General features: G+C 43.5%; 1 pseudogene; it reads left to right on the top strand.

The window, feature by feature from the left end:
* The window catches only part of LOC124035353, a 59,902-nt pseudogene that overhangs the window by 14,630 nt on the left and 18,445 nt on the right, over positions 1 to 26,827 (top strand).

Genomic DNA, 26,827 nt, shown 5'->3' with positions numbered 1-26,827 from the left:
GTCCATGGTCAGTTGCCATATAAACCACCCATCTAATCCCAGGTTAATATTCCAGTCCATGGTCAGTTGCCATATAAACCACCCATCTAATCCCAGGTTAATATTCCAGTCCATGGTCAGTTGCCATATAAACCACCCATCTAATCCCAGGTTAATATTCCAGGTGATGGTCAGTTGCCATATAAACCACCCATCTAATCCCAGGTTAATATTCCAGTCCATGGTCAGTTGCCATATAAACCACCCATCTAATCCCAGGTTAATATTCCAGTCCATGGTCAGTTGCCATATAAACCACCCATCTAATCCCAGGTTAATATTCCAGTCCATGGTCAGTTGCCATATAAACCACCCATCTAATCCCAGGTTAATATTCCAGTCCATGGTCAGTTGCCATATAAACCACACATCTAATCCCAGGTTAATATTCCAGTCCATGGTCAGTTGCCATATAAATCACCCATCTAATCCCAGGTTAATATTCCAGGTGATGGTCAGTTGCCATATAAACCTCCCATCTAATCCCAGGTTAATATTCCAGGTGATGGTCAGTTGCCATATAAACCACCCATCTAATCCCAGGTTAATATTCCAGTCGATGGTCAGTTGCCATATAAACCACCCATCTAATCCCAGGTTAATATTCCAGTCCATGGTCAGTTGCCATATAAACCACCCATCTAATCCCAGGTTAATATTCCAGTCCATGGTCAGTTGCCATATAAACCACCCATCTAATCCCAGGTTAATATTCCAGTCCATGGTCAGTTGCCATATAAACCACCCATCTAATCCCAGGTTAATATTCCAGTCCATGGTCAGTTGCCATATAAACCACCCATCTAATCCCAGGTTAATATTCCAGTCCATGGTCAGTTGCCATATAAACCACCCATCTAATCCCAGGTTAATATTCCAGTCCATGGTCAGTTGCCATATAAACCACCCATCTAATCCCAGGTTAATATTCCAGTCCATGGTCAGTTGCCATATAAACCACCCATCTAATCCCAGGTTAATATTCCAGTCCATGGTCAGTTGCCATATAAACCACCCATCTAATCCCAGGTTAATATTCCAGTCCATGGTCAGTTGCCATATAAACCACCCATCTAATCCCAGGTTAATATTCCAGTCCATGGTCAGTTGCCATATAAACCACCCATCTAATCCCAGGTTAATATTCCAGTCCATGGTCAGTTGCCATATAAACCACCCATCTAATCCCAGGTTAATATTCCAGTCCATGGTCAGTTGCCATATAAACCACCCATCTAATCCCAGGTTAATATTCCAGTCCATGGTCAGTTGCCATATAAACCACCCATCTAATCCCAGGTTAATATTCCAGGTGATGGTCAGTTGCCATATAAACCACTCATCTAATCCCAGGTTAATATTCCAGTCCATGGTCAGTTGCCATATAAACCACCCATCTAATCCCAGGTTAATATTCCAGTCCATGGTCAGTTGCCATATAAACCACCCATCTAATCCCAGGTTAATATTCCAGTCCATGGTCAGTTGCCATATAAACCACCCATCTAATCCCAGGTTAATATTCCAGTCCATGGTCAGTTGCCATATAAACCACCCATCTAATCCCAGGTTAATATTCCAGTCCATGGTCAGTTGCCATATAAACCACACATCTAATCCCAGGTTAATATTCCAGTCCATGGTCAGTTGCCATATAAACCACCCATCTAATCCCAGGTTAATATTCCAGTCCATGGTCAGTTGCCATATAAATCACCCATCTAATCCCAGGTTAATATTCCAGGTGATGGTCAGTTGCCATATAAACCACCCATCTAATCCCAGGTTAATATTCCAGTCCATGGTCAGTTGCCATATAAACCACCCATCTAATCCCAGGTTAATATTCCAGTCCATGGTCAGTTGCCATATAAACCACCCATCTAATCCCAGGTTAATATTCCAGTCCATGGTCAGTTGCCATATAAATCACCCATCTAATCCCAGGTTAATATTCCAGTCCATGGTCAGTTGCCATATAAACCACCCATCTAATCCCAGGTTAATATTCCAGTCCATGGTCAGTTGCCATATAAACCACCCATCTAATCCCAGGTTAATATTCCAGTCCATGGTCAGTTGCCATATAAACCACCCATCTAATCCCAGGTTAATATTCCAGTCCATGGTCAGTTGCCATATAAACCACCCATCTAATCCCAGGTTAATATTCCAGTCCATGGTCAGTTGCCATATAAACCACCCTTCTAATCCCAGGTTAATATTCCAGTCCATGGTCAGTTGCCATATAAACCACCCATCTAATCCCAGGTTAATATTCCAGTCCATGGTCTATAAACCACCCATCTAATCCCAGGTTAATATTCCAGTCCATGGTCAGTTGCCATATAAACCACACATCTAATCCCAGGTTAATATTCCAGTCCATGGTCAGTTGCCATATAAACCACCCATCTAATCCCAGGTTAATATTCCAGTCCATGGTCAGTTGCCATATAAACCACACATCTAATCCCAGGTTAATATTCCAGTCCATGGTCAGTTGCCATATAAACCACCCATCTAAACCCAGGTTAATATTCCAGTCCATGGTCAGTTGCCATATAAACCACCCATCTAATCCCAGGTTAATATTCCAGTCCATGGTCAGTTGCCATATAAACCACACATCTAATCCCAGGTTAATATTCCAGTCCATGGTCAGTTGCCATATAAACCACCCATCTAATCCCAGGTTAATATTCCAGTCCATGGTCAGTTGCCATATAAACCACACATCTAATCCCAGGTTAATATTCCAGTCCATGGTCAGTTGCCATATAAACCACCCATCTAAACCCAGGTTAATATTCCAGTCCATGGTCAGTTGCCATATAAACCACCCATCTAATCCCAGGTTAATATTCCAGGTGATGGTCAGTTGCCATATAAACCACCCATCTAATCCCAGGTTAATATTCCAGTCCATGGTTAGTTGCCATATAAACCACCCATCTAATCCCAGGTTAATATTCCAGGTGATGGTCAGTTGCCATATAAACCACCCATCTAATCTCAGGTTAATATTCCAGTCCATGGTCAGTTGCCATATAAACCACACATCTAATCCCAGGTTAATATTCCAGTCCATGGTCAGTTGCCATATAAACCACACATCTAATCGCAGGTTAATATTCCAGTCCATGGTCAGTTGCCATATAAACCACCCATCTAATCCCAGGTTAATATTCCAGTCCATGGTCAGTTGCCATATAAACCACCCATCTAATCCCAGGTTAATATTCCAGGTGATGGTCAGTTGCCATATAAACCACCCATCTAATCCCAGGTTAATATTCCAGTCCATGGTCAGTTGCCATATAAACCACCCATCTAAACCCAGGTTAATATTCCAGTCCATGGTCAGTTGCCATATAAACCACCCATCTAATCCCAGGTTAATATTCCAGGTGATGGTCAGTTGCCATATAAACCACCCATCTAATCCCAGGTTAATATTCCAGTCCATGGTTAGTTGCCATATAAACCACCCATCTAATCCCAGGTTAATATTCCAGGTGATGGTCAGTTGCCATATAAACCACCCATCTAATCCCAGGTTAATATTCCAGGTGATGGTCAGTTGCCATATAAACCACCCATCTAATCCCAGGTTAATATTCCAGTCCATGGTCAGTTGCCATATAAACCACACATCTAATCGCAGGTTAATATTCCAGTCCATGGTCAGTTGCCATATAAACCACCCATCTAATCCCAGGTTAATATTCCAGTCCATGGTCAGTTGCCATATAAACCACCCATCTAATCCCAGGTTAATATTCCAGTCCATGGTCAGTTGCCATATAAACCACCCATCTAATCCCAGGTTAATATTCCAGTCCATGGTCAGTTGCCATATAAACCACCCATCTAATCCCAGGTTAATATTCCAGTCCATGGTCAGTTGCCATATAAACCACCCATCTAATCCCAGGTTAATATTCCAGTCCATGGTCAGTTGCCATATAAACCACCCATCTAATCCCAGGTTAATATTCCAGATGATGGTCAGTTGCCATATAAACCACCCATCTAATCCCAGGTTAATATTCCAGTCCATGGTCAGTTGCCATATAAACCACCCATCTAATCCCAGGTTAATATTCCAGTCCATGGTCAGTTGCCATATAAACCACCCATCTAATCCCAGGTTAATATTCCAGTCGATGGTCAGTTGCCATATAAACCACCCATCTAATCCCAGGTTAATATTCCAGTCCATGGTCAGTTGCCATATAAACCACCCATCTAATCCCAGGTTAATATTCCAGTCCATGGTCAGTTGCCATATAAACCACCCATCTAATCCCAGGTTAATATTCCAGTCCATGGTCAGTTGCCATATAAACCACCCATCTAATCTCAGGTTAATATTCCAGTCTATGGTCAGTTGCCATATAAACCACCCATCTAATCCCAGGTTAATATTCCAGTCGATGGTCAGTTGCCATATAAACCACCCATCTAATCCCAGGTTAATATTCCAGTCGATGGTCAGTTGCCATATAAACCACCCATCTAATCCCAGGTTAATATTCCAGTCGATGGTCAGTTGCCATATAAACCACCAGTCTAATCCCAGGTTAATATTCCAGTCGATGGTCAGTTGCCATATAAACCACCCATCTAATCCCAGGTTAATATTCCAGTCGATGGTCAGTTGCCATATAAACCACCCATCTAATCCCAGGTTAATATTCCAGTCGATGGTCAGTTGCCATATAAACCACCCATCTAATCCCAGGTTAATATTCCAGTCCATGGTCAGTTGCCATATAAACCACCCATCTAATCCCAGGTTAATATTCCAGTCCATGGTCAGTTGCCATATAAACCACCCATCTAATCCCAGGTTAATATTCCAGTCCATGGTCAGTTGCCATATAAACCACCCATCTAATCCCAGGTTAATATTCCAGTCCATGGTCAGTTGCCATATAAACCACCCATCTAATCCCAGGTTAATATTCCAGTCCATGGTCAGTTGCCATATAAACCACCCATCTAATCCCAGGTTAATATTCCAGGTGATTGTCAATTGCCATATAAACCACCCATCTAATCCCAGGTTAATATTCCAGTCCATGGTCAGTTTCCATATAAACCACCCATCTAATCCCAGGTTAATATTCCAGGTGATGGTCAGTTGCCATATAAACCACCCATCTAATCCCAGGTTAATATTCCAGTCGATGGTCAGTTTCCATATAAACCACCCATCTAATCCCAGGTTAATATTCCAGTCGATGGCCAGTTGCCATATAAACCACCCATCTAATCCCAGGTTAATATTTCAGTGAATGTTTCTGCTGTATTTATATCCATGTGTGTGTGTTGTCCAGCCCAGTAAAAGACATCCATGATATTCTGGAGCTGACCATCTTTGATGAGGATGGAGACAAAGCACCTGACTTCCTGGGCAAAGTGGCCATTCCTCTGCTTTCTGTGAGTAACATAGTGGCCATTCCTCTGCTTTCTGTGAGTAACATAGTGGCCATTCCTCTGCTTTCTGTGAGTAACATAGTGGCCATTCCTCTGCTTTCTGTGAGTAGCATAGTGGCCATTCCTCTGCTTTCTGTGAGTAGCATAGTGGCCATTCCTCTGCTTTCTGTGAGTAGCATAGTGGCCATTCCTCTACTTTCTGTGAGTAGCATAGTGGCCATTCCTCTGCTTTCTGTGAGTAGCATAGTGGCCATTCCTCTGCTTTCTGTGAGTAGCATAGTGACCATTCCTCTACTCTCTGTGAGTAGCATAGTGGCCATTCCTCTGCTTTCTGTGAGTAGCATAGTGGCCATTCCTCTGCTTTCTGTAAGTAGCATAGTGGCCATTCCTCTGCTTTCTGTGAGTAGCAAAGTGGCCATTCCTCTGCTTTCTGTGAGTAGCAAAGTGGCCATTCCTCTACTCTCTGTGAGTAGCATAGTGGCCATTCCTCTGCTTTCTGTGAGTAGCATAGTGGCCATTCCTCTGCTTTCTGTAAGTAGCATAGTGGCCATTCCTCTTCCTAGCAAAGTGGCCATTCCTCTACTCTCTGTGAGTAGCATAGTGGCCATTCCTTTACTCTCTGTGAGTAGCAAAGTGGCCATTCCTCTGCTTTCTGTGAGTAGCATAGTGGCCATTCCTCTACTCTCTGTGAGTAGCATAGTGGCCATTCCTTTACTCTCTGTGAGTAACATAGTGACCATTCCTCTACTCTCTGTGAGTAACATAGTGACCATTCCTCTGCTTTCTGTGAGTAACATAGTGACCATTCCTCTACTCTCTGTGAATAACATAGTGCCATTCCTCTACTCTCTGTGAGTAACATAGTGACCATTCCTCTACTCTCTGTGAGTAACATAGTGACCATTCCTCTACTCTCTGTGAGTAACATAGTGACCATTCCTCCTGTCTCTGTGAGTAACATAGTGACCATTCCTCTGCTTTCTGTGAGTAACATAGTGACCATTCCTCTAGTCTCTGTGAGTAACATAGTGACCATTCCTCTAGTCTCTGTGAGTAACATAGTGACCATTCCTCTACTCTCTGTGAGTAACATAGTGACCATTCCTCCTGTCTCTGTGAGTAACATAGTGACCATTCCTCCTGTCTCTGTGAGTAACATCCTCTACTCTCTGTGAGTAACATAGTGACCACTCCTCTACTCTATGTGAGTAACATAGTGACCACTCCTCTACTCTCTGTGAGTAACATAGTGACCATTCCCAAAGTCTCTGTGAGTAACATAGTGACCACTCCTCTACTCTCTGTGAGTAACATAGTGACCACTCCTCTACTCTCTGTGAGTAACATAGTGACCATTCCCAAAGTCTCTGTGAGTAACATAGTGACCACTCCTCTACTCTCTGTGAGTAACATAGTGACCATTCCTCTACTCTCTGTGAGTAACATAGTGACCACTCCTCTACTCTCTGTGAGTAACATAGTGACCATTCCTCCAGTCTCTGGAGTCTCTGGGAGTCCAAGTCAAGAGGGCCTTACAGTCCAGTATCTGGGAGTCCAAGTCAAGAGGGCCTTCCAGTCCAGTATCTGGGAGTCCAAGTCAAGAGGGCCTTACAGTCCAGTATCTGGGAGTCCAAGTCAAGAGGGCCTTCCAGTCCAGTATCTGGGAGTCCAAGTCAAGAGGGCCTTCCAGTCCAGTATCTGGGAGTCCAAGTCAAGAGGGCCTTACAGTCCAGTATCTGGGAGTCCAAGTCAAGAGGGCCTTCCAGTCCAGTATCTGGGAGTCCAAGTCAAGAGGGCCTTCCAGTCCAGTATCTGGGAGTCCAAGTCAAGAGGGCCTTACAGTCCAGTATCTGGGAGTCCAAGTCAAGAGGGCCTTACAGTCCAGTCCAGTATCTGGGAGTCCAAGTCAAGAGGGCCTTCCAGTCCAGTCCAGTATCTGGGAGTCCAAGTCAAGAGGGCCTTACTGTCCAGTATCTGGGAGTCCAAGTCAAGAGGGCCTTACAGTCCAGTATCTGGGAGTCCAAGTCAAGAGGGCCTTCCAGTCCAGTATCTGGGAGTCCAAGTCAAGAGGGCCTTACAGTCCAGTATCTGGGAGTCCAAGTCAAGAGGGCCTTACAGTCCAGTATCTGGGAGTCCAAGTCAAGAGGGCCTTCCAGTCCAGTATCTGGGAGTCCAAGTCAAGAGGGCCTTCCAGTCCAGTATCTGGGAGTCCAAGTCAAGAGGGCCTTACAGTCCAGTATCTGGGAGTCCAAGTCAAGAGGGCCTTACAGTCCAGTATCTGGGAGTCCAAGTCAAGAGGGCCTTCCAGTCCAGTATCTGGGAGTCCAAGTCAAGAGGGCCTTACAGTCCAGTATCTGGGAGTCCAAGTCAAGAGGGCCTTACAGTCCAGTATCTGGGAGTCCAAGTCAAGAGGGCCTTCCAGTCCAGTATCTGGGAGTCCAAGTCAAGAGGGCCTTCCAGTCCAGTATCTGGGAGTCCAAGTCAAGAGGGCCTTACAGTCCAGTATCTGGGAGTCCAAGTCAAGAGGGCCTTACAGTCCAGTATCTGGGAGTCCAAGTCAAGAGGGCCTTACAGTCCAGTATCTGGGAGTCCAAGTCAAGAGGGCCTTCCAGTCCAGTATCTGGGAGTCCAAGTCAAGAGGGCCTTACAGTCCAGTCTCTGGGAGTCCAAGTCAAGAGGGCCTTCCAGTCCAGTCCAGTCATGTCTTCACCCTCTGTTTCCAGTAATCCACTGTTCCATCTTAGTGTTGGTCTCTGTATATTACCTGTACATTACATTACACTCTCTGTCCCCTCCAGATCCACAATGGTCAACCGATCTGCTGTCCCCTGAAGAAAGAGGATCTGGGGTGTCTGTCTAAAGGAAGCATCTCCCTAGAGCTGGAGCTCGTCTTCAACCCAGTGAGTCCAATCACACTGTCTGATGCCCCTCCAGTCTATTCTGTTGGCCAGGGCCCATAGGGTATAGGGGGCTGTTCTGTAGGGTCATCTGGACCGGTCCTGTCAGATACTGTACTGTCGGGTCATCTGGACCGATGGACCGGTCCTGATAGATACTGTACTGTAGGGTCATCTGGACCGGTCCTATCAGATACTGTACTGTAGGGTCATCTGGACCGGTCCTGTCAGATACTGTACTGTAGGGTCATCTGGACCGATGGACCGGTCCTGTCAGATACTGTACTGTAGGGTCATCTGGACCGATGGACCGGTCCTGTCAGATACTGTACTGTAGGGTCATCTGGACCGGTCCTATCAGATAGTGTACTGTAGGGTCATCTGGAATTATGTTTTATAAAGATGGACCAGTCCTGACAAATACTGTGTGTGTGCGGGAACAACCTGTGTCTTCCTTCATCTCTCTATTTAAACAGGAACAACCTGTGTCTTCCTCCATCTCTCTCTATTTAAACAGGAACAACCTGTGTCTTCCTCCATCTCTCTCTATTTAAACAGGAACAACCTGTGTCTTCTATTTAAACAGGAACAACCTCTCCTCCATCTCTCTCTATTTAAACAGGAACAACCTGTGTCTTCCTCCATCTCTCTCTATTTAAACAGGAACAACCTGTGTCTTCCTCCATCTCTCTCTATTTAAACAGGAACAACCTGTGTCTTCCTCCATCTCTCTCTATTTAAACAGGAACAACCTGTGTCTTCCTCCATCTCTCTCTCTATTTAAACAGGAACAACCTGTGTCTTCCTCCATCTCTCTATTTATTTAAACAGGAACAACCTGTGTCTTCCTCCATCTCTCTCTATTTAAACAGGAACAACCTGTGTCTTCCTCCATCTCTCTCTATTTAAACAGGAACAACCTGTGTCTTCCTCCATCTCTCTCTCTATTTAAACAGGAACAACCTGTGTCTTCCTCCATCTCTCTCTCTATTTAAACAGGAACAACCTGTGTCTTCCTCCATCTCTCTCTCTCTATTTAAACAGGAACAACCTGTGTCTTCCTTCATCTCTCTCTATTTAAACAGGAACAACCTGTGTCTTCCTCCATCTCTCTCTATTTAAACAGGAACAACCTGTGTCTTCCTCCATCTCTCTCTATTTAAACAGGAACAACCTGTGTCTTCCTCCATCTCTCTCTCTATTTAAACAGGAACAACCTGTGTCTTCCTCCATCTCTCTCTATTTAAACAGTTATAACCTGTGTCTTCCTCCATCTCTCTCTATTTAAACAGGAACAACCTGTGTCTTCCTCCATCTCTATTTAAACAGGAACAACCTGTGTCTTCCTCCATCTCTCTCTATTTAAACAGGAACAACCTGTGTCTCCATCCTCCTATTTAAACTCTGTCTCTCCATTTATTTAAACAGGAACAACCTGTGTCTTCCTCCATCTCTCTCTATTTAAACAGTTATAACCTGTGTCTTCCTCCATCTCTCTATTTAAACAGGAACAACCTGTGTCTTCCTCCATCTCTCTCTCTATTTAAACAGGAACAACCTGTGTATTCCTCCATCTCTCTCTATTTAAACAGTTATAACCTGTGTCTTCCTCCATCTCTCTATTTAAACAGGAACAACCTGTGTCTTCCTCCATCTCTCTCTCTATTTAAACAGGAACAACCTGTGTCTCCCTCCATCTCTCTCTCTATTTAAACAGGAACAACCTGTGTCTTCCTCCATCTCTCTCTATTTAAACAGGAACAACCTGTGTCTTCCTCCATCTCTCTCTCTATTTAAACAGGAACAACCTGTGTCTTCCTCCATCTCTCTCTATTTAAACAGGAACAACCTGTGTCTTCCTCCATCTCTCTCTATTTAAACAGGAACAACCTGTGTCTTCCTCCATCTCTCTCTATTTAAACAGGAACAACCTGTGTCTTCCTCCATCTCTCTCTATTTAAACAGGAACAACCTGTGTCTTCCTCCATCTCTCTCTATTTAAACAGGAACAACCTGTGTCTTCCTCCATCTTCCTCCATCTCTCTCTATTTAAACAGGAACAACCTGTGTCTTCCTCCATCTCTCTCTATTTAAACAGGAACAACCTGTGTCTTCCTCCATCTCTCTCTATTTAAACAGGAACAACCTGTGTCTTCCTCCATCTCTCTCTATTTAAACAGGAACAACCTGTGTCTTCCTCCATCTCTCTCTCTATTTAAACAGTTATAACCTGTGTCTTCCTCCATCTCTCTCTCTATTTAAACCGTTATAACCTGTGTCTTCCTCCATCTCTCTCTATTTAAACAGTTATAACCTGTGTCTTCCTCCATCTCTCTCTATTTAAACAGTTATAACCTGTGTCTTCCTCCATCTCTCTATTTAAACAGTTATAACCTGTGTCTTCCTCCATCTCTCTCTCTATTTAAACAGTTATAACCTGTGTCTTCCTCCATCTCTCTCTCTATTTAAACAGTTATAACCTGTGTCTTCCTCCATCTCTCTCTCTATTTAAACAGTTATAACCTGTGTCTCCCTCCATCTCTCTCTATTTAAACAGTTATAACCTGTGTCTTCCTCCATCTATTTCTCTCTCTATTTAAACAGTTATAACCTGTGTCTTCCTCCATCTCTCTCTCTATTTAAACAGTTATAACCTGTCTTCCTCCATCTCTCTCTCTATTTGTCTTCCTCCATCTCTCTCTCTATTTAAACAGTTATAACCTGTGTCTTCCTCCATCTCTCTCTCTATTTAAACAGTTATAACCTGTGTCTTCCTCCATCTCTCTCTCTATTTAAACAGTTATAACCTGTGTCTTCCTCCATCTCTCTCTCTATTTAAACAGTTATAACCTGTGTCTTCCTCCATCTCTCTCTCTATTTAAACAGTTATAACCTGTGTCTCCCTCCATCTCTCTCTCTATTTAAACAGTTATAACCTGTGTCTTCCTCCATCTCTCTCTCTATTTAAACAGTTATAACCTGTGTCTTCCTCCATCTCTCTCTCTCTATTTAAACAGTTATAACCTGTGTCTTCCTCCATCTCTCTCTATTTAAACAGTTATAACCTGTGTCTCCCTCCATCTCTCTCTCTATTTAAACAGTTATAACCTGTGTCTTCCTCCATCTCTCTCTCTATTTAAACAGTTATAACCTGTGTCTTCCTCCATCTCTCTCTCTATTTAAACAGTTATAACCTGTGTCTTCCTCCATCTCTCTCTCTATTTAAACAGTTATAACCTGTGTCTTCCTCCATCTCTCTCTCTATTTAAACAGTTATAACCTGTGTCTTCCTCCATCTCTCTCTCTATTTAAACAGTTATAACCTGTGTCTTCCTCCATCTCTCTCTATTTAAACAGTTATAACCTGTGTCTTCCTCCATCTCTCTCTATTTAAACAGTTATAACCTGTGTCTTCCTCCATCTCTCTCTATTTAAACAGTTATAACCTGTGTCTTCCTCCATCTCTCTGACTTCTGTTTTCATCTTGTGTTTTTAGGTCAGAGCAGCTATCAGAACATTTAAACCAAAGGAGAAGAAATTCATGGAAGACAATCCCAAGTTTTCTAAAAAGGTTTGCTAAATGAATCTCTATAGTTAAAATATTGTGAAACAGGCGGCCATTTTGTGTTGTTCTCAGCATCTTGTTAAGGTGTGTTTCTGTATTCGTTCCAGATGTTGGCGCGTAACGTGTACCGCGTGCGTAGCCTTTACAGAGCAGTGCAGTCCACGTTCCAGTACATCAACAGCTGTTTCCAGTGGGAGAGTTTCCAGAGGAGTCTCATAGCCTTCCTGGTGAGGCAGTCCACCTTTTCAACATCTCAACGTAGCATTACCAAACTAGATATACTGTAGTATAGCAGCACCATCTACAGTGTCTCCCATACAACCAGAGTCCCTAGCAGGGGGTTCTTCATTTCCAGTCAATAGGTGTTCTCAATATGGGAATCTATCTGTCTCTGTCTGTAGGTGTTCTCAATATGGGAATCTATCTCTGTCTCTGTCTGTAGGTGTTCTCAATATGGGAATCTGTCTGTCTCTGTCTGTAGGTGTTCTCAATATGGGAATCTATCTGTCTCTGTCTGTAGGTGTTCTCAATATGGGAATCTGTCTGTCTCTGTCTGTAGGTGTTCTCAATATGGGAATCTATCTGTCTCTGTCTCTGTCTGTAGGTGTTCTCAATATGGGAATCTATCTCTGTCTCTGTCTGTAGGTGTTCTCAATATGGGAATCTATCTGTCTCTGTCTCTGTCTGTAGGTGTTCTCAATATGGGAATCTATCTGTCTCTGTCTGTAGGTGTTCTCAATATGGGAATCTATCTCTGTCTCTGTCTGTAGGTGTTCTCAATATGGGAATCTATCTGTCTCTGTCTCTGTCTGTAGGTGTTCTCAATATGGGAATCTATCTGTCTCTGTCTCTGTCTGTAGGTGTTCTCAATATGGGAATCTATCTGTCTCTGTCTGTAGGTGTTCTCAATATGGGAATCTATCTGTCTCTGTCTGTAGGTGTTCTCAATATGGGAATCTATCTGTCTGTCTGTAGGTGTTCTCAATATGGGCATCTGTCTCTCTCTGTCTCTGTCTGTAGGTGTTCTCAATATGGGAATCTATCTGTCTGTCTGTAGGTGTTCTCAATATGGGCATCTGTCTCTCTCTGTCTCTGTCTGTAGGTGTTCTCAATATGGGAATCTATCTGTCTCTGTCTGTAGGTGTTCTCAATATGGTAATCTATCTCTGTCTCTGTCTGTATGTGTTCTCAATATGGGAATCTATCTCTGTCTCTGTCTGTAGGTGTTCTCAATATGGGAATCTATCTGTCTCTGTCTGTATGTGTTCTCAATATGGGAATCTATCTCTGTCTCTGTCTGTAGGTGTTCTCAATATGGGAATCTATCTCTGTCTCTGTCTGTAGGTGTTCTCAATATGGGAATCTATCTCTGTCTCTGTCTGTAGGTGTTCTCAATATGGGAATCTATCTGTCTCTGTCTGTAGGTGTTCTCAATATGGGAATCTATCTCTGTCTCTGTCTGTAGGTGTTCTCAATATGGGAATCTATCTCTGTCTCTGTCTGTAGGTGTTCTCAATATGGGAATCTATCTGTCTCTGTCTGTAGGTGTTCTCAATATGGGAATCTATCTCTGTCTCTGTCTGTAGGTGTTCTCAATATGGGAATCTATCTGTCTCTGTCTGTAGGTGTTCTCAATATGGGAATCTATCTCTGTCTCTGTCTGTAGGTGTTCTCAATATGGGAATCTATCTCTGTCTCTGTCTGTAGGTGTTCTCAATATGGGAATCTATCTCTGTCTCTGTCTGTAGGTGTTCTCAATATGGGAATCTATCTGTCTCTGTCTGTAGGTGTTCTCAATATGGGAATCTATCTCTGTCTCTGTCTGTAGGTGTTCTCAATATGGGAATCTATCTGTCTCTGTCTGTAGGTGTTCTCAATATGGTAATCTATCTCTGTCTCTGTCTGTAGGTGTTCTCAATATGGGAATCTATCTCTGTCTCTGTCTGTAGGTGTTCTCAATATGGGAATCTATCTGTCTCTGTCTGTAGGTGTTCTCAATATGGGAATCTATCTCTGTCTCTGTCTGTAGGTGTTCTCAATATGGGAATCTATCTGTCTCTGTCTGTAGGTGTTCTCAATATGGGAATCTATCTGTCTCTGTCTGTAGGTGTTCTCAATATGGGAATCTATCTGTCTCTGTCTGTAGGTGTTCTCAATATGGGAATCTATCTCTGTCTCTGTCTGTAGGTGTTCTCAATATGGGAATCTGTCTCTCTCTGTCTCTGTCTGTATGTGTTCTCAATATGGGAATCTGTCTCTCTCTGTCTCTGTCTGTAGGTGTTCTCAATATGGGAATCTGTCTCTCTCTGTCTCTGTCTGTAGGTGTTCTCAATATGGGAATCTGTCTGTCTCTGTCTGTAGGTGTTCTCAATATGGGAATCTATCTGTCTCTGTCTCTGTCTGTAGGTGTTCTCAATATGGGAATCTATCTCTGTCTCTGTCTGTAGGTGTTCTCAATATGGGAATCTATCTGTCTCTGTCTCTGTCTGTAGGTGTTCTCAATATGGGAATCTATCTGTCTCTGTCTGTAGGTGTTCTCAATATGGGAATCTATCTCTCTCTGTCTCTGTCTGTAGGTGTTCTCAATATGGGAATCTGTCTCTCTCTGTCTCTGTCTGTAGGTGTTCTCAATATGGGAATCTGTCTCTGTCTGTAGGTGTTCTCAATATGGGAATCTGTCTCTGTCTGTAGGTGTTCTCAATATGGGAATCTATCTGTCTCTGTCTGTAGGTGTTCTCAATATGGGAATCTATCTGTCTCTGTCTGTAGGTGTTCTCAATATGGGAATCTATCTGTCTCTGTCTGTAGGTGTTCTCAATATGGGAATCTATCTGTCTCTGTCTGTAGGTGTTCTCAATATGGGAATCTATCTGTCTCTGTCTGTAGGTGTTCTCAATATGGGAATCTATCTGTCTCTGTCTGTAGGTGTTCTCAATATGGGAATCTATCTGTCTCTGTCTCTGTCTGTAGGTGTTCTCAATATGGGAATCTATCTCTCTCTGTCTCTGTCTGTAGGTGTTCTCAATATGGGAATCTGTCTCTGTCTGTAGCAGTCAGCCTCTCTCTCTCTCTGTCTGTAGCAGTCAGCCTCTCTCTCTGTCTCTGTCTATAGCAGTCAGCGTCTCTCTCTCTCTCTCTCTCTCTCTGTCTGTAGCAGTCAGCCTCTCTCTCTCTCTGTCTGTAGCAGTCAGCCTCTCTCTATCTGTCTCTGTCTGTAGCAGTCAGCCTCTCTCTCTCTCTCTCTCTCTCTCTGTCTGTAGCAGTCAGCCTCTCTCTCTATCTGTCTCTGTCTGTAGCAGTCAGCCCCTCTCTCTCTCTCTCTGTCTGTAGCAGTCAGCCTCTCTATCTGTCTCTGTCTGTAGCAGTCAGCCTCTCTTTCTCTCTCTCTGTCTGTAGCAGTCAGCCTCTCTCTCTCTCTCTCTGTCTGTAGCAGTCAGCCTCTCTCTCTGTCTGTAGCAGTCAGCCTCTCTCTCTCTCTGTCTGTAGCAGTCAGCCTCTCTCTCTCTCTGTCTCTGTCTGTAGCAGTCAGCCTCTCTCTCTATCTGTCTCTGTCTGTAGCAGTCAGCCTCTCTCTCTATCTGTCTCTGTCTGTAGCAGTCAGCCTCTCTCTCTCTCTCTCTCTCTCTCTCTCTCTCTCTCTCTCTGTCTGTAGCAGTCAGCCTCTCTCTCTCTCTGTCTGTAGCAGTCAGCCTCTCTCTCTCTCTGTCTGTAGCAGTCAGCCTCTCTCTCTCTCTGTCTGTAGCAGTCAGCCTCTCTCTCTATCTGTCTCTGTCTGTAGCAGTCAGCCTCTCTCTCTCTCTCTCTGTCTGTAGCAGTCAGCCTCTCTCTCTCTCTGTCTGTAGCAGTCAGCCTCTCTCTCTCTCTCTCTCTCTCTGTCTGTAGCAGTCAGCCTCTCTCTCTCTCTGTCTGTAGCAGTCAGCCTCTCTCTATCTGTCTCTGTCTATAGCAGTCAGCCTCTCTCTCTCTCTCTGTCTGTAGCAGTCAGCCTCTCTCTCTCTCTGTCTGTAGCAGTCAGCCTCTCAAATGTCATATTATGTATATATACAGTGTTGTAACGATGTACAAATGGTTAAAGTACACAAGGGAAAATAAATAAGCATAAATATGGGTTGTATTTACAATGGTGTTTGTTCTCATATTCATATATATAAATATAGACAGGTGTGCCTTTCCAAAACATGTCAGGTCAATTGAATTTCCCACAGGTGGACTCCAACCAAGCTGTAGAAACATCTGAAGGATGATCAATGGAAACAGGGTGAACCTGAGCTCAATTTAATCTCATAGCAAAGGGTCTGAATACTTACGTAAATAAGGTTTACGTAAATGTAGGTTTTACATACATGCAACATTTTGAAAAAACTGTTCTTGCATTGTCATTATGGGGTATTTAGTGTTTGATTGAAGAGGGAAAAAACGATTGAATCCATTTTAGAATAAGGTTGTAACGTAACAAAATGTGGAAAAAGCCAAGGGGTCTGAATACTTTCCCAATGCACTGTATCCTTTTAAAAGATATTTTCATTCATTACTTTCTAACCCTCCCACCCCTCCCCTAATTACAGTAAACTAATGGACAACAACGCTCAGGCTTCTACATACTATATACACCCTCCCACCCCTCCCCTAATTAGAGTAAACTAATGGACAACAACGCTCAGGCTTCTACATACTATATACACCCTCCCACCCCTCCCCTAATTAGAGTAAACTAATGGACAACAACGCTCAGGCTTCTACATACTATATACACCCTCCCACCCTCCCCTAATTAGAGTAAACTAATGGACAACAACGCTCAGGCTTCTACATACTATATACACCCTCCCACCCCTCCCCTAATTAGAGTAAACTAATGGACAACAACGCTCAGGCTTCTACATACTATATACACTCTACATACTATATACACCCTCCCACCCCTCCCCTAATTAGAGTAAACTAATGGACAACAACGCTCAGGCTTCTACATACTATATACACTCTACATACTATATACACTCTCCCACCCCTCCCGTAATTAGAGTAAACTAATGGACAACAACGCTCAGGCTTCTACATACTATATACACTCTACATACTATATACACCCTCCCACCCCTCCCCTAATTAGAGTAAACTAATGGACAACAACGCTCAGGCTTCTACATACTATATACACCCTCCCACCCCTCCCCTAATTAGAGTAAACTAATGGACAACAACGCTCAGGCTTCTACTTCCAGCTTCTACATATGTATGGATGTGTGTCCAGGCCTGTAAATTTCATCATAGTTACACTTCAACTAGGACAGAAAAAATCCAGAAAATCACAGTATAAGATTTTTTATGAATTTATTTGCAAATTATGGTGGAAAATAAGTATTTGGTCAATAACACAAGTTTATCTCAATACTTTGTTATATACCCTTTGTTGGCAATGACAGAGGTCAAACGTTTTCTGTAAGTCTTCACAAGGTTTTCACACACTGTTGCTGGTATTTTGGCCCATTCCTCCATGCAGATCTCCTCTAGAGCAGTGATGTTTTGGGGATGTTGCTGGGCAACACGGACTTTCAACTCCCTCCAAAGATTTTCTATGGGGTTGAGATCTGGAGACTGGCTAGGCCACTCCAGGACCTTGAAATGCTTCTTACGAAGCCACTCCTTCGTTGCCCGGTCGGTGTGTTTGGGATCATTGTCATGCTGAAAGACCCAGCCACGTTTCATCTTCAATGCCCTTGCTGATGGAAGGAGGTTTTCACTCAAAATCTCACAATACATGGCTCCATTCATTCTTTCCTTTACACGGATCAGTCATCCTGGTCCCTTTGCAGAAAAAAAGCCCCAAAGCATGATGTTTCCACCCCCATGCTTCACAGTAGGTATGGTGTTCTTTGGATGCAACTCAGCATTCTTTGTCCTCAAAACACAGCGAGTTGAGTTTTTACCAAAAAGTTATATTTTGGTTTCATCTGACCATATAACATTCTCCCAATCTTCTTCTGGATCATCCAAATGCTCTCTAGCAAACTTCAGACGGGCCTTGACATGTACTGGCTTAAGCAGGGGGACACGTCTGGCACTGCAGGATTTGAGTCCCTTGCGGCGTAGTGTGTTACTGATGGTAGGCTTTGTTACTTTGGTCCCAGCTCTCTGTCATTCACTAGGTCCCCCCGTGTGGTTCTGGGATTTTTGCTCACCGTTCTTGTGATCATTTTGACCCCACGGGGTGAGATCTTGCATGGAGCCCCAGATCGAGGGAGATTATCATTGGTCTTGTATGTCTTCCATTTCCTAATAATTGCTCCCACAGTTGATTTCTTCAAACCAAGCTGCTTACCTATTGTAGATTCAGTCTTCCCAGCCTGGTGCAGGTCTACAATTTTGTTTCTGGTGTCCTTTGACAGCTCTTTGGTCTTGGCCATAGTGGAGTTTGGAGTGTGACTGTTTGAGGTTGTGGACAGGTGTCTTTTATACTGATAACAAGTTCAAACAGCCTACCATTAATACAGGTAACGAGTGGAGGACAGAGGAGCCTCTTAAAGAAGAAGTTACAGGTCTGTGAGAGCCAGAAATCTTGCTTGTTTGTAGGCGACCAAATACTTATTTTCCACCATAATTTGCAAATAAATTCATAAAAAATCCTACAATGTGATTTTCTGGATTTTTTTTCTCATTTTGTCTGTCATAGTTGAAGTGTACCTATGATGAAAATTACAGGCCTCTCTCATCTTTTTAAGTGGGAGAACTTGCACAATTGGTGGCTGACTAAATACTTTTTTGCCCCACTGTATGTAGTGTGAGAGGACAGATTTTAGCCCCTGCTAAATATATGTACTGTGAGAGGATAGATTCTAGCCCCTGCTATAGATATGTACTGTGAGAGGATAGATTCTAGCCCCTGCTATAGATATGTACTGTGAGAGGATAGATTCTAGCCCCTGCTATAGATATGTACTGTGAGAGGATAGATTCTAGCCCCTGCTATAGATATGTACTGTGAGAGGATAGATTGTACCCCCTGCTATAGATATGTACTGTGAGAACATAGATTCTAGCCCCTGCTCTAGATATTTACTGTGAGAGGACAGATTCTAGCCCCTGCTATAGATATGTACTGTGAGAAGACAGATTGTACACCCTGCTATAGATATGTAGTGTGAGAGGACAGATTCTAGCCCCTGCTATAGATATGTACTGTGAGAGGACAGATTCTACCCCCTGCTATAGATATGTACTGTGAGAGGATAGGATCTAGCCTCAGCTACAGTGTAGACTGGTCCCACTAGAGGAGAAGAAGATAGGATCTAGCCTCAGCTACAGTGTAGACTGGTCCCACTAGAGGAGAAGAAGATAGGATGTAGCCTCAGCTACAGTGTAGACTGGTCCCACTAGAGGAGAAGAAGATAGGATGTAGCCTCAGCTACAGTGTAGACTGGTCCCACTAGAGGAGAAGAAGATAGGATCTAGCCTCAGCTACAGTGTAGACTGGTCCCACTAGAGGAGAAGAAGATAGGATCTAGCCTCAGCTACAGTGTAGACTGGTCCCACTAGAGGAGAAGAAGATAGGATCTAGCCTCAGCTACAGTGTAGACTGGTCCCACTAGAGGCGAAGAAGATAGGATCTAGCCTCAGCTACAGTGTAGACTGGTCCCACTAGAGGAGAAGAAGAGATGGAGTGTTTGGTAAATACAGTGTAGACTGGTCCCACTAGAGGAGAAGAAGATAGGATCTAGCCTCAGCTACAGTGTAGACTGGTCCCACTAGAGGAGAAGAAGAGATGGAGTGTTTGGTAAATACAGTGTAGACTGGTCCCACTAGAGGAGAAGAAGATAGGATCTAGCCTCAGCTACAGTGTAGACTGGTCCCACTAGAGGAGAAGAAGATAGGATCTAGCCTCAGCTACAGTGTAGACTGGTCCCACTAGAGGAGAAGAAGAGATGGAGTGTTTGGTAAATACAGTGTAGACTGGTCCCACTAGAGGAGAAGATAGGATCTAGCCTCAGCTACAGTGTAGACTGGTCCCACTAGAGGAGAAGAAGAGATGGAGTGTTTGGTAAATACAGTGTAGACTGGTCCCACTAGAGGAGAAGAAGATAGGATCTAGCCTCAGCTACAGTGTAGACTGGTCCCACTAGAGGAGGAGAAGAGATGGAGTGTTTGGTAAATACAGTGTAGACTGGTCCCACTAGAGGAGAAGAAGATAGGATCTAGCCTCAGCTACAGTGTAGACTGGTCCCACTAGAGGAGAAGAAGATAGGATCTAGCCTCAGCTACAGTGTAGACTGGTCCCACTAGAGGAGAAGAAGAGATGGAGTGTTTGGTAAATACAGTGTAGACTGGTCCCACTAGAGGAGAAGAAGAGATGGAGTGTTTAGTAAATACAGTGTAGACTGGTCCCACTAGAGGAGAAGAGATGGAGTGTTTGGTAAATACAGTGTAGACTGGTCCCACTAGAGGAGAAGAAGAGATGGAGTGTTTGGTAAATACAGTGTAGACTGGTCCCACTAGAGGAGAAGAAGAGATGGAGTGTTTGGTAAATACAGTGTAGACTGGTCCCACTAGAGGAGAAGAAGAGATGGAGTGTTTGGTAAATACAGTGTCAGACTGGTCCCACTAGAGGAGAAGAAGAGATGGAGTGTTTGGTAAATACAGTGTAGACTGGTCCCACTAGAGGAGAAGAAGAGATGGAGTGTTTGGTAAATACAGTGTAGACTGGTCCCACTAGAGGAAGAAGAGATGGAGTGTTTGGTAAATACAGTGTAGACTGGTCCCACTAGAGGAGAAGAAGAGATGGAGTGTTTGGTAAATACAGTGTAGACTGGTCCCACTAGAGGAGAAGAGATGGAGTGTTTGGTAAATACAGTGTAGACTGGTCCCACTAGAGGAGAAGAAGAGATGGAGTGTTTGGTAAATACAGTGTAGACTGGTCCCACTAGAGGAGAAGAAGAGATGGAGTGTTTGGTAAATACAGTGTAGACTGGTCCCACTAGAGGAGAAGAAGAGATGGAGTGTTTGGTAAATACAGTGTAGACTGGTCCCACTAGAGGAGAAGAAGAAGAGATGGAGTGTTTGGTAAATACAGTGTAGACTGGTCCCACTAGAGGAGAAGAAGAGATGGAGTGTTTGGTAAATACAGTGTAGACTGGTCCCACTAGAGGAGAAGAAGAGATGGAGTGTTTGGTAAATACAGTGTAGACTGGTCCCACTAGAGGAGAAGAAGAGATGGAGTGTTTGGTAAATACAGTGTAGACTGGTCCCACTAGAGGAGAAGAAGAGATGGAGTGTTTGGTAAATACAGTGTAGACTGGTCCCACTAGAGGAGAAGAAGAGATGGAGTGTTTGGTAAATACAGTGTAGACTGGTCCCACTAGAGGAGAAGAGATGGAGTGTTTGGTAAATACAGTGTAGAGATAGAGGAGAAGGAGATGTGTTTGGTAAATACAGTGTAGACTGGTCCCACTAGAGGAGAAGAAGAGATGGAGTGTTTGGTAAATACAGTGTAGACTGGTCCCACTAGAGGAGAAGAAGAGATGGAGTGTTTGGTAAATACAGTGTAGACTGGTCCCACTAGAGGAGAAGAAGAGATGGAGTGTTTGGTTTAAATACAGTGTAGACTGGTCCCACTAGAGTCCCACTAGAGGAGAAGAGATGGAGTGTTTGGTAAATACAGTGTATGTCATGTATTTAATGTTCAGTTAATGAAGTGACCCTTTATCAGTTTATCCTCCCTTCTCCCATCTGCCTCTCCTCTCCCCTACTCCTCCCCTACTCCTCCCCCTCTCCTCCCCTCTTCTCTCCTCTTCTCTCCCCCTACTCCTCCCCTGTACTCATCCTCTCATCTCCTCTTCTCTCCCCCTACTCCTCCCCCTCTCCTCTCCCCTACTCCTCCCCTGTACTCATCCTCTCATCTCCCTCCCTTCTCCTCTTCTCTCCCCCTACTCCTCCCCCTCCTCCTCCCCTCTTCTCCCATCTGCCTCTCCTCTCCCCTACTCCTCCCCTGTACTCATCCTCTCATCTCCCCTCCCTTCTCCTCTTCTCTCCCCTCTACTCCTCCCCCTCTCCTCCCCTCTTCTCCCATCTGCCTCTCCTCTCCCCTACTCCTCCCCTGTACTCATCCTCTCATCTCCTGTCCCTTCTCCTCTTCTCTCCCCCCTACTCCTCCCCCTCTCTCCCCTCTTCTCCCATCTGCCTCTCCTCTCCCCTACTCCTCCCCTGTACTCATCCTCTCCTCTCCCCTCCTCTCCCCTACTCCTCCCCTGTACTCCTCCCCTCTTCTCCTCTGCTTCTCTCCTTTCCTCTCCCCTCCTCCCATCTCCTCCTCTCCCCTTCCTAATCCTCTCCTCTTCTCTCTTCATTTCCTCTTCCCCTCCTTTCTATCATCTTCTCTCCTTCCCTCTCATCCCCGCCTCTCCTCTCCCCTCTTCCCCCACTCTTCCCCACTCCTCTCTTCTCCTCCTCCCCGCTCATCCCCTACTCCTCTCCCCTCATCTCCTTCCCTACTCCTTCTCCTTCCCGACTCCGCTCCCCTCTGTCCTATGCTACTTCTCTTCTCCTCCTCTCCCCTCCCGTCCTCTCATCTCTTCCATTAGATATTCCTGCTGGCGGTGTGGCATTGGGAGTTCTACATGTTGCCTCTCTGTCTGGTTCTGCTCATCACATGGAACTATCTTCAGATTGCATCTGGACGGGCCAACCAGGACCTGGTCAGTACAGCGCCTCACTCCAAACAGCCATGTTTAATCCTATTCCCCTACAACCATTACCACTATCTCCTAGATTCTACAACTACTTCCACTATCTCCTAGATTCTAGAACTAATACCACTATCTTCTAGATTCTACAACTACTACCACTATCTCCTAGATTCTACAACTATTACCACTATCCCCTAGATTCTACAACTACCACTATCTCCTAGATTCTAGAACTACTACCACTATCCCCTAGATTCTACAACTATTACCACTATCTCCTAGATTCTAGAACTACTACCACTATCACCTAGATTCTACAACTACTACCACTATCTCCTAGATTCTAGAACTACTACCACTATCTCCTAGATTCTACAACTATTACCACTATCCCCTAGATTCTACAACTGCTACCACTATCACCTAGATTATACAACTATTACCACTATCTCCTAGATTCTAGAACTGCTACCACTATCTCCTAGATTCTAGAACTACTACCACTATCTCCTAGATTCTAGAACTACTACCGCTATCTCCTAGATTCTAGAACTACTTCCACTATCTCCTAGATTCTAGACCTGCTACCACTATCCCCTAGATTCTACAACTACCACTTTCTCCTAGATTCTACAACTACCACTATCTCCTAGATTCTACAATACCACTATCTCATAGATTCTACAACTACTACCACTATCTCCTAGATTATACAACTATTACCACTATCCCCTAGATTATACAACTATTACCACTATCTCCTAGATTCTACAACTATTACCACTATCCCCTAGATTCTACAAATATTACCACTATTCCCTAGATTCTACAACTATTACCACTATCATCCTAGATTCTAGAATTATTACCACCATCTCCTAGATTCTACAACTGCTACCACTATCCCCTAGATTCAACAACTATTACCACTATCCCCTAGATTCTACAACTATTACCACTATCCCCTAGATTCTACAAATATTACCACTATTCCCTAGATTCTACAACTATTACCACTATCATCCTAGATTCTAGAATTATTACCACCATCTCCTAGATTCTACAACTGCTACCACTATCCCCTAGATTCAACAACTATTACCACCATCTCCTAGATTCTACAACTGCTACCACTATCCCCTAGATTCAACAACTATTACCACTATCCCCTAGATTCTACAACTATTACCACTATCCCCTAGATTCTACAACTATTACCACTATCTCCTAGATTCTACAACTGCTACCACTATCTCCTAGATTCTACAACTGCTACCACTATCTCCTAGATTCTACAACTGCTACCACTATCTCCTAGATTCTACAACTGCTACCACTATCTCCTAGATTCTACAACTATTACCACTATCCCCTAGATTCTACAACTACCACTATATCCTAGATTCTACAACTGCTACCACTATCTCCTAGATTCTACAACTGCTACCACTATCTCCTAGATTCTACAACTGCTACCACTATCCCCTAGATTCTACAACTACCACTATATCCTAGATTCTACAACTACCACTATATCCTAGATTCTACAACTGCTACCACTATCCCCTAGATTCTACAACTGCTACCACTATCACCTAGATTATACAACTATTACCACTATCTCCTAGATTCTAGAACTGCTACCACTATCTCCTAGATTCTAAAACTACTACCACTATCTCCTAGATTCTAGAACTACTACCACGATCTCCTAGATTCTAGAACTACTACCACTATCTCCTAGATTCTAGAACTACTTCCACTATCTCCTAGATTCTAGACCCGCTACCACTATCTCCTAGATTCTACAACTACCACTATCTCCTAGATTCTACAACTACTACCACTATCTCCTAGATTATACAACTATTACCACTATCCCCTAGATTCTACAACTATTACCACTATCTCCTAGATTCTACAACTATTACCACTATCCCCTAGATTCTACAAATATTACCACTATTCCCTAGATTCTACAACTATTACCACTATCCCCTAGATTCTACAACTATTACCACTATCTCCTAGATTCTACAACTACTACCACTATCTCCTAGATTCTACAACTGCTACCACTATCTCCCAGATTCTACAACTGCTACCACTATCTCCTAGATTCTACAACTATTACCAATATCCCCTAGATTCTACAACTACCACTATCTCCTAGATTCTAGAACTACTACCACTATCTCCTAGATTCTACAACTGCTACCACCATCCCCTGGATTCTACAACTACCACTATCTCCTAGATTCTAGAACTACTACCACTATCTCCTAGATTCTGCAACTGCCACTATCTCCTAGATTATACAACAACTATTACCACTATCTCCTAGATTCTAGAACTACTACCACTATCTCCTAGATTCTACAACTGCTACCACTATCCCCTAGATTCTACAACTACCACTATCTCCTAGATTCTACAACTATTACCAATATCCCCTAGATTCTACAACTACCACTATATCCTAGATTCTAGAACTACTACCACTATCTCCTAGATTCTAGAACTACTACCACTATCTCCTAGATTCTAGAACTACTACCACTATCTCCTAGATTCTACAACTATTACCACTATCTCCTAGATTCTAGAACTACTACCACTATCCCCTAGATTCTACAACTATTACCTCTATCTCCTAGATTCTAGAACTACTACCACTATCCCCTAGATTCTACAACTATTACCTCTATCTCCTAGATTCTAAAACTACTACCACTATCTCCTAGATTCTAGAACTACTACCACTATCTCCTAGATTCTACAACTATTACCACTATCTCCTAGATTCTAGAACTACTACCACTATCCCCTAGATTCTACAACTATTACCTCTATCTCCTAGATTCTAGAACTACTACCAAAGCCCTCAGCATGATCATGTGTTAGTCAGTGCTGAGGATCAGTCATGTGATGTCATCTGTTCACATCCTGACACACTACATGGACCTACTACTGTACACCAACCAGTGGAGGCTGCTGAGGGGAGGACAGCTCATAATAATGCCTGGATTAATGTAGTGAACCACAGGTCTGGACATTTCCTATCCTTCACTTTACTAATCTTTTCTTTCCAGGATAATATGGACTTGGGCGATGAAGATGATGAAGATGAAAAGGTAGCATCGTTTCCCATTATGTTTCATAATGACTCATTATACCTGGTTTCTACATAGTAATGACTGATAAATGCTGTGGTTCTACATCGCAATGATTGTTAATGCTGAGTTTCTACATAGTAATGACTGATAATGCTGTGGTTCTACATCGCAATGACTGTTAATGCTGAGTTTCTACATAGTAATGACTGATAATACTGAGTTTCTACATAGCAATGACTGATAATGCTGGGGGTGCTACATGGTAATGACTTATAATGCTGGGGTTCTACATAGTAATGTCGGATAATGCCGAGTTTCTACATAGTAATGACTGATAATGCTGAGTTTCTACATAGTAATGGCTAATAATGCTGGGTTTCTACATAGTAATGATTCATAATACCTGGTTTCTACATAGTATTTTTAGTTGTTAATGACTGATAATGCTGATAATGCTGGGTTTCTATATAGAAGATCTACCTGACTGTAGAAGCTATGTCTGTCTGACTGTAGAGGATCTGTCTGTCTGACTGTAGAGGATCTGTCTGACTGGAGAGGATCTGTCTGTCTGACTGTAGAGGATCTGACTGTAGAGGATCTGTCTGTCTGACTGTAGAGGATCTGTCTGTCTGATTGTAGAGGATCTGTCTGTCTGACTGTAGAGGATCTGTCTGTCTGACTGTAGAGGTTCTGACTGTAGAGGATCTGTCTGTCTGACTGTAGAGGATCTGTCTGTCTGACTGTAGAGGATCTGTCTGTCTGACTGTGGAGGTTCTGTCTGTCTGACTGTAGAGGTTATGTCTGACTGTAGAGGATCTGTCTGTCTGACTGTAGAGGTTATGTCTGACTGTAGAGGATCTGTCTGTCTGACTGTAGAGGTTATGTCTGACTGTAGAGGTTATGTCTGACTGTAGAGGATCTGTCTGTCTGACTGTAGAGGATCTGTCTGTCTGACTGTAGAGGTTCTGACTGTAGAGGATCTGTCTGTCTGACTGTAGAGGATCTGTCTGTCTGACTGTAGAGGATCTGTCTGTCTGACTGTAGAGGTTATGTCTGACTGTAGAGGATCTGTCTGTCTGACTGTAG

Source organism: Oncorhynchus gorbuscha, linkage group LG05 (genome assembly GCF_021184085.1).
Source record: "Oncorhynchus gorbuscha isolate QuinsamMale2020 ecotype Even-year linkage group LG05, OgorEven_v1.0, whole genome shotgun sequence".
Taxonomy (NCBI): domain Eukaryota; kingdom Metazoa; phylum Chordata; class Actinopteri; order Salmoniformes; family Salmonidae; genus Oncorhynchus; species Oncorhynchus gorbuscha.
This window is presented reverse-complemented; position numbering and strand designations above follow the sequence as displayed.